We start from the raw sequence: 8,664 nt of genomic DNA, 5'->3' as shown, positions 1-8,664 counted from the left end.
CACATAGATTACAGAACAGAGAAGACAGAGATAGGCTACTGGCTACCCAGTATGGCCAACTGGCTTCTGACAAAAAAGTGAGAAAGCAGTTCAGTGGAGGAAAACAGAGTCTTTTCAACAAATGATGCCGGAGTAATTAGATATCCTTAGGCAAACAAAACAAAACAAAAAAATACGAAAAGAAAAAGAAAAAAGAATCTTGGCTTAACGTCACAACTTGTACCTGATATTAACTCAAAATGAATCAAAGGCTTTAAAGTGTAAAACGCTAAAACTCTTAGAAGAAGCACACAGCAGAAAATCTTCAAGATCTAAGGCTTGGTGAACAGTTCTCAGACATGAAATCCAGAAACATCATCCGTAAAAGAAAAAAAATGATAAGTTGGTTTCATAGAAACATTGTCTCCGTGAAAAACCCCCTCTAAGAGGATAAAAAGACAAGCTACAGAATGGGAGAAAATGTTTGCAGATCACATATCCAATAAAGGACTCATACCTAGAATATATAAAGAATTCCCAAAACTTCACAGTAAAAAACATACACTCCAATTAGGAAATGGGCAAAATGTATGAATAAACTTTTCACTGAAGAGGATATACGGAAGGAAAATAAGCACGTGAAAAGATGTTCAGTATCACTGGCCACTGGGCAAATTAAGATCACACTGGCCACGGCATGTGGGATCTCAGTCCCCAGACAGGGATCTCACCCTTGCCCCTTGCGGTGGAAGCATCTTAACCACTGGACCGCCAGCAAAGTCCCCACACTGGGATGTTCTTACACACCTATCAGAAGAGCTGAAATAAAAAGTAGTGCTTATACGAAATGCCGGTGAGGATGCAGAGACACTCAGTTCCTCACACAGTGTTACGACCACTTTGGAAATAGTTCAGCAGTTTCTTAAAAGCTAAACATATACTTACCATATGATCTGACAATTGCAGCAGTAGACATTTATCCTAGAGATGTAAAAAGTTATGTCCTGGGCTTCCCTGGTGGTGCAGTGGTTGAGAGTCCGCCTGCCGATGCAGGGAACACGGGTTCGTGCCCCGGTCTGGGAAGATCCCACATGCCGCGGAGCGGCTGGACCCGTGAGCCGTGGCCACTGAGCCTGCGCGTCCGGAGCCTGTGCTCCGCAATGGGAGAGGCCACAACAGTGAGAGGCCCGTGTATTGAAAAAAAAAAAAAAAAGTTATGTCCTCACAAAAACCCTTATTCTATTGTCATAGCAGCTTTATTTGTACTAGCCTAAATCTCGAATACTGCTCAGTCGTAAAAATGAACAAACTCTGGCTGACCAGCCCTGCCCAGAGGGAGCTTGAGGCTCAGGACCTGGGGGCCGTGGGCTCTGAGACCTCAAGGAGCACACCTTTACCATGCTTCAGCCCAGCCTTCAGGTCGGCTCAGCTTTCAGCTTCACGGCAAGGTCAGGATGCAACCAGGCCTGGCATCTCATCCTCCTTGTCCCAGGGAGTGGTCAGGCCTGACCCCATGATCTAATTCAGGCCAAAGACAGTTGCCGAGCAAGATTGGCGGCTTGCCTTTCTCCTGGCACTGCCGGCTGGGGTCTTGCCGCCTTGTCGCTTATGACCTGGAGGAGCTGGGAAGAAACCAGGCTGATCGTACCATCTGAGCCTCGGAATCAGTCCATGCCTGGAGGTAAAGCTGCCCCCAGGCTCGTCACTTATGTGCACCAATAAATGATGTCTTCTGTTAAAAGAATAGGCAAAACATAAAGTGACCCTGGAACAGGTCACATGGCATGAGACAGCAAAAATGCCTCTGCCTGAATGCGAGAGTAGCTACAGGAGTAGCTACGGGAGTAGCTACTACAGAGTAGTCTACAGGAAAGAGGAGTACGTTAGGGAAGAATTATTGTGTATCCCCTGAGCTCCATCTTCCATCCTCACAAAAACGGAAGATCCTAAAGAAATCAGAAGATTTTTGCAGGAGCTGTCACCCAGTTTTCTGACCCTGTTTTGTATCAGTCTCATTAAGGAATAAATTTCCAGTTCCATCAGTGGAGCCAGGATTGGCTCTAAAGAGTAAAGACTCAAAAGACAGGTAACAAATAGGCAAGGTGTAATGCCTCCTCCGTCCCCAAGAGCCAGGACTGGGGTGTGTATGTGAGGTGCTGCTGACCCAGGAGAGGCCACAGTTTCTCACACTCCAGGCTTCACCGGAGAAGCGACATGAATGCGGTTTTAGCAGCTTCACGGAAACTGGTCCTTCTTTGTTAGCCTTCAATTCTCTCAGCTGGTGCCGAGGAAACGGCAGGCTCCAGGGGCCTGGTTATCATTCCTGTCTATCCGAGGGTCTGGCCATTGCACCCTCCCTGGGACAGGTCCACGGGAGGGTGCAACGTCCCCCTGATTTTTTTTTTTCGGTACGCGGGACTCTCACCGCCGCGGCCTCTCCCGTTGCGGAGCACAGGCTCGGGACGCGCAGGCTCAGCGGCCATGGCTCACGGGCCCAGCCGCTCTGCAGCATCCGGGACCCTCCCGGACCGGGGCACGAACCCGCGTCTCCCGCATCGGCAGGCGGACTCCCAACCACTGCGCCACCAGGGAAGCCCCTGATTTTTTTTTTTTAATTTTCAATTTTATTTGTTTATTTTTTGGATGCGCTGCGAGGCTTGCGGGATGTTAATTCCCAGACCAGGGATCAAACCCGCGCCCTCGGCAGTGAAAACGCAGGGTCTTAACCTCTGGACTGCCAGGGAATTCCTGAGCTGATCCTGATTTTTAGCAAGAAGAGTGAGACATTGAGGAGATGGGGCCCAGGTAAGGCACAAGTAACCCACCAATCCTCTGATCTCAAAATCAATCCACCTGCCTCACAGGAAACTTCCTACCAGTCCCAAATTTCACACTACGGTATTATAACAACCCTTATTAGCCAACTTTGTCATTAGCACCCAGAGACTTCAACAATTTGGGCAGAAAATTACTCCCAAATTCTCATCACAAAGTGACACTTTTTGTGAGATATTTCAGGAACCTTGGCAGGAAGCAGGAACTGCCTCAAGATATCTGAACTAAACACCTTTTCAAATAATTGTGAAGGAAGTGATGTTTAAAAATAAATTACAATAGAAGAGGTGCCATAGACTGAATGTTTGCGTCCCTCCAAAATCTGTTCGTGGAAGCTCTGCATCCCTTCTCCCACGCCTTGCCCTCTGCAACTCTTCCATTTGGCTGTTCCTGAGATGTATCCTTTTTAATAAGCCAGTAACCATGAGAAAAGTGTTTTCCTGAGTTCTGTGAGTCATTCTAGTGAGTATTGAAACTGAGGAGGGGCTGGGGGAACCCCTGATCTGTAGCTGGTCTGTCAGAAGTAGGGGTGGCTCCCCAGGACCTGCAGTTGGCGTCTGAAGCGGGGGCTGGGTTAGGTCTTGTGGAACTGACTTCTTAAACCAGTGGGGTCTGCCGCTCACCTGGGTAGTTAGGGTCAGAACTGGATTGACTTGAATTGTTGGACATCTAGTTGGTGTCAGAGAGTGTCTGACGGTTGGTTTCAGAGCCACAGGTACACGTGGCCTTTTCTCTGGCTCCAAAAGGAGACACCTGTGGGGAAGGAGCCTGGGCGGGCAGGCCTACTCGTGTATCTAGTGCATATCAGTTGCTTGGTACCTGTAGAAGAAATGTTGATTTAAAATAAGTATTGCTGAAATGCCTTGCAATGTGGAACATTCGGGGTATTCTAGTAAAAGTTGCAGGGGACTTCCCTGGTGGTCCAGTGGTTGAGAATCTGCCTGCCAATGCGGGAGATGCGGGTTTGGTCCCTGGTCAGGGAACTGGGATCCCACGTGCCGCAGGACAACTGGGCCTGAGCACCACAACTACTGAGCCTGCGTACTCCAGAGTCCATGCGCCACAACTAGGGAGCCCACGTGTCACAACGAAAGATCCTGTGTGCCTCAACTAAGACCCCACGCAGCCAAATATGTTAATTAATTTATTAAAAAAAAAAGGTGTAGGAAATTTACCAAAGGTTCTGATTTGAAATTATGATCTGTGCCTTTCACTTTGAACTTAGTCCCATGTGACAGGCGAGGCCTGGCTTACCAATTTCATTCTGAGTTTATAGAATATAAAACCTGTATTTTAAAAAAATGCTTTTTCATTAATTATTTGCAACCTTCTCCAAATCAGACACAAAAGTCTTCATGTGAGGGTATTCCCTGGAGGTCCAGTGGTTAGGGCTCTGAGCTTCCACTGCTGGGCGCCTGGGTTCAGTCCCTGGTTGGGAACTAAGATCCCGCAAGCCGCACAGCGCGGCCAGAGAAGACAAAAAGTCATCAGGTTTCCCTGGTGGCGCAGTGGTTAAGAATCCACCTGGCAATGCAGGGGACACGGGTTCGAGCCCTGGTCTGGGAAGAACCCACATACCGTGAAGCAACTAAGCCCGCGTGTCACAACTACTGAGCCTGCGCTCTAGAGCCCACGAGCCACAACTAGCGAGCCTGCGTGCCACAGCTGCTGGGGCCCGCACGCCTAGAGTCCGCACTCCGCAACAAGAGAAACCACCACAATGAGAAGCCCGTGCAGCACACGAAGAGTAGCCCCCGCTCGCCACTAGAGAAAACCCACGTGCAGCAACGAAGATCCAATGCAGTGAAAAATGAATAAATAAATAAATTTATTTAAAAAAATCCTCATGTGAGCTGCATAAAGATACATGTGTTAACCAGAGAGAGGGTGGATGGGCAGGAGGGAGGAAGGGAAGACACACTGTTTTGTTTCTTGATCAGCTGTGATCACACAGGTGTGTTCATTTTGTGAAAGTCCACTGGGCTGTTTACTTAGGATTTATGTACTTTTCTGTATGGACTTGTTACTTAAAAAATAAATGAGGGACTTCACTGGTGGCACAGTGGTTAAGAATCCGCCTGCCCAGGCAGGGGACAAGGGTTCAAGCCCTGGTCCGGGAAGATCCCACAAGCCGCGGAGCAACTAGGCCGGTGCGCCACAACTACTGAGCCTGCGCTCTAGAGCCCGCGTGCCGCAACTACTGAGCCCACGTGCCGCAACTACGGAAGCCCACGCGCCTACAGCCCATGCTCCACAACACGAGAAGCCACCGCAATGAGAAGCCCACGCACTGCAACGAAGAGTAGTCCCCTCTCGCCGCAACTAGAGAGAGACCACGGGCAGCAATGAAGACCCAATGCAGCCAAAAATAAATAAATAAAATAAATAAATTTATTTTAAAAATACACTTTAAAAACAAATGACAAGGTCTTCCCTGGTGGTCCAGTGGGTAAGACTCTGCACTCCCAATGCAGGGGGCCCAGGTTCGAGCCCTGGTCGGGGAACTAAATCCTGCACGCATGCCACAACTAAGAAGTCCACATGCCCCAACTAAAGATCCCCCATGCTGCAACAAAGGTCCCACGTGCCACAACTAAGACCTGGCGCAGACAAAATAAATAAATAAATAAAATTTAAAAATGGACACTATTCAAATAAAAAGTTCAAATCCTCTCAGAACTGTGAGGGTTAAGAGATCACATATGTAAGGCACCTGACAGTTTTTAGCACACAGGACATACTCGTTAGAGTTTATGTGCCAGCTCTGCTCATTAGATGAAAGGCCAGGTGAATGTGCAAATGACCAAAGTGGGTAAGGAATGGATCACCAGTCCATGACAAAGAGTAAGATGTTCACAGAGCAAAGTGCACAGATTTGTGGTTTGCATTTAGTTCCTCCACCTACCAAGCAGGTCACTTTACCTCTCTGAGCCTTAGCTTTCTCATCTGATTAATAACTGCCCAACAGGTGAGTTGCCACGGTTAAATGACATACATAAAGGCCCTGTCATGGCACTCTACCTGTACACACACAGTTGTGCTCAGTAAGCAGTAAGCATGATGGTGATTGTTGTCAAGTCCAAGCTCATACTGCTTGCCCTACAACAGGAAAATAAATCAAGATTCAAGTCATTGGGGCAAGGAATGGTGAATTTATTTGGAAAGCCAGCAGACCAAGAAGATGATGGACTCGTGTCCCAAAGAACCATCTTGACTAAGTTAGAATTCAGACTTGTTTTATACTAAGAGGGGAGGGAGTAAAGTCAAACATTTCCTGGTTCTGGTCAGTCTCCAGAGGGGATGTGTTTCTTCTTTCCTGCAGTCATTCACAGGTGGACCTGGTTGGGATGTTTCCTGTGAGCTAAATAAAGATATTTTAGATGAACACTCATTACCTGGGAGGCAAGTTTCCCAGAAATGGGCCATTATGTGTAATTTAAGCTTATAGGCCACACCCCTTTAGTGATTAAATTGTGATAGAATACAATGATTCTTTTTTTAAAAAAAATAATAAATTAATTAATCTATTTAATATTTGGCTGTGTTGGGTCTTTGTTTCTGCACGTGGGCTTTCTCTAGTTGCAGCGAGCGGGGGTTACTCTTTGTTGCGGTGCACGTGCTTCTTGCTGTGGCTTCTCTTGTTGCGAAACATGGACTCTAGGCGTGTGGGCTTCAGTAGTTGTGGCACGCAGGCTCAGTAGTTGCAGCTTGCGGGCTCTAGAGCGCAGGCTCAGTAGTTGTGGTGCAAGGGCTTAGTTGCTCCGCGGCATGTGGGATCTTCCCGGACCAGGGCTTGGACTCATGTCCCCTGCACTGGCAGGCGGATTTTTAACCACTGTGTCTCCAGGGAAGCCCCCGATTCTTCCCTATTACATGATGACTGGGAAACCTTGCATGCAAAGCCCTCACACTACTGCAGTCTGCACCATGGATGTGCAGGCAGCTTGAGATACAGATTCTCCAGTGGCCATGAACCCCTAAGCCTTTATTGGCTGAAGCTTTCAACGTTGCTCTAGACAGCGAAGCTTTCCAGGAAACACTGTTCACAATCTACCTTCAAGGAACTCATCTGCAGGTGCAGCTGTTCTGTCCACGCATTAAGCTCATGGCTGGTAATGGCTGTGACAAGACCATCGTGCCAGACACAGTGACCTTAGAAAATGTAAGCTAATGGCAGTTTTATGTTTTATGGCAGCTTTTCCTGTCTATTCACTGCCAACAAGAGCCAATCCTGGCCTCTCTGGCCTGCATCTCAGCCTGGACATTTTAGGAAACTCAGCAGGAAATTACATCAGGGCAGATTAAAATGGCTCTTGGATATCCTGTGAAACTTAGGAGTAAAGTCATCCAACTAAAGCCTGTGGAACTATGATATGTATTAACACGCACAAGGACTTCCCTGGTGGTCCAGTGGTTAGGACTCCGTGCTTCCACTGCAGGGGCGCGGGTTCAATCCCTGGTCAGGGAACTAAGATCCCACATGCCACAGGCTGCGGCCAAAAAGTAAACAAACATTTGGAAAAAAGAAAAACATGCACAGTGTTAATTGCCACTCACTCAGGCCCCGCTATGCGACACGTGATGGTAGACACGTCCACACATCACTCCCGTAACAGCAATTTCCAGGATTTACTTAACCACCAAGGTGAGAGGTAGTCCATCTCCTACAGCCCCTATGCTCTCCCATGTCACTTTGGCCCTACAATGACTAAAAGGCCATACATCATCGTGGTCTAGGTATACGAGGTCCACATTATACTCTCATAGTATCTGTACATCAAAGATCAAGAAAGAGTAGATGGGATGGGCTCCTCTGGTGGCGCAGTGGTTGAGAATCCACCTGCCAATGCAGGGGACACGGGTTCGAGCCCCGGTCCGGGAAGATCCCACATGCCGCGGAGCAGCTGGGCCCGTGAGCCACAACTACTGAACATTGTGCTCTAGAGCTCACGAGCCACGACTACTGAGCCCATGTGCTGCAACTACTGAAGCCCGTGTGCCTAGAGCCCGTGCTCTGCAACAAGAGAAGCCAGTGCAATAAGAAGCCTGTGCACCTCAACGAAGAGTAGCCCCGGCTTGCCACAACTAGAGAAAACCCCCGTGCAGCAACGAAGACCCAATGCAGCCATAAGTAAATAAATAAATTTATTAAAAAAAAAAAAAAAGAATGAGTAGATGGGGCTTCCCTGGTGGCACAGTGGTTAAGAATCCACCTGCCAGTGCAGGGGACACGGGTTTGATCCCTGGCCCAGGAAGATCCCAGAAACTAAGGAGCAACTAAGCCCATGCACCACAACTACTGACCCTGTACGCTAGAGCCCAAGAACCACAACTACTGAAGCCCGCGCACTCTAGCTCCCGTGTACTGTAACTACTGAAGCCCGTGTGTCTAGAGCCCGTGCTCGCAACAAGAGAAGCCACCGCAATGAGTAGGCCCCAGTCACCATGACTAGAGAAGGCCCACGCACAGCAACAAAGACTCAACGTAGCCAAAAATTTTTTTTAAATCTATTAAAAAAAAAAAAAAAAGAATGAGTAGATGTGTCTAAGGCCAAGAGCCAGACAATTGTGCTGTGGAGGGAGTGTCATCTGAGTGCTGCCCATTGGCGCCTGCATTCTGTCTTTGCAGACCTGCTCTTTCAAAGGAGTGGGGCCTGTGGACTGGTGACCTGAGCAGAAAGAGGGAAAGAAAGGTTCTCAGAAGGCGTGTCATCTTGCTGCTGTGCAAATGGGAAATTCAGAAAAAATGTTCCTGAATGTTCTGGGGGAAAGGACTTGTTTGGTTAACTTCAAGACCCATGTTAACTTGTATGAATGTTTCATACCCAGGCATAAGAGAACTTAGTGTAA

General features: G+C 48.0%; 1 non-coding gene across 1 annotated transcript; it reads left to right on the top strand.

Moving 5' to 3' along the window:
- Nucleotides 1-5,245: 5,245 nt before the first annotated feature.
- TRNAG-CCC (transfer RNA glycine (anticodon CCC)) lies at nt 5,246-5,318 on the top strand. Its single transcript has one exon. It is a non-coding gene; the product is annotated as a tRNA-Gly (tRNA).
- The last annotated feature ends 3,346 nt before the right edge of the window (nt 5,319-8,664 follow it).

The sequence above is a fragment of the Neophocaena asiaeorientalis genome, unplaced genomic scaffold (genome assembly GCF_003031525.2).
Source record: "Neophocaena asiaeorientalis asiaeorientalis breed wild unplaced genomic scaffold, Neophocaena_asiaeorientalis_V1.1 scaffold98, whole genome shotgun sequence".
NCBI lineage: Eukaryota > Metazoa > Chordata > Mammalia > Artiodactyla > Phocoenidae > Neophocaena > Neophocaena asiaeorientalis.
The sequence above is the reverse complement of the archived record's forward strand: the minus strand, read 5'-3'. Positions and strand labels throughout refer to the sequence as shown.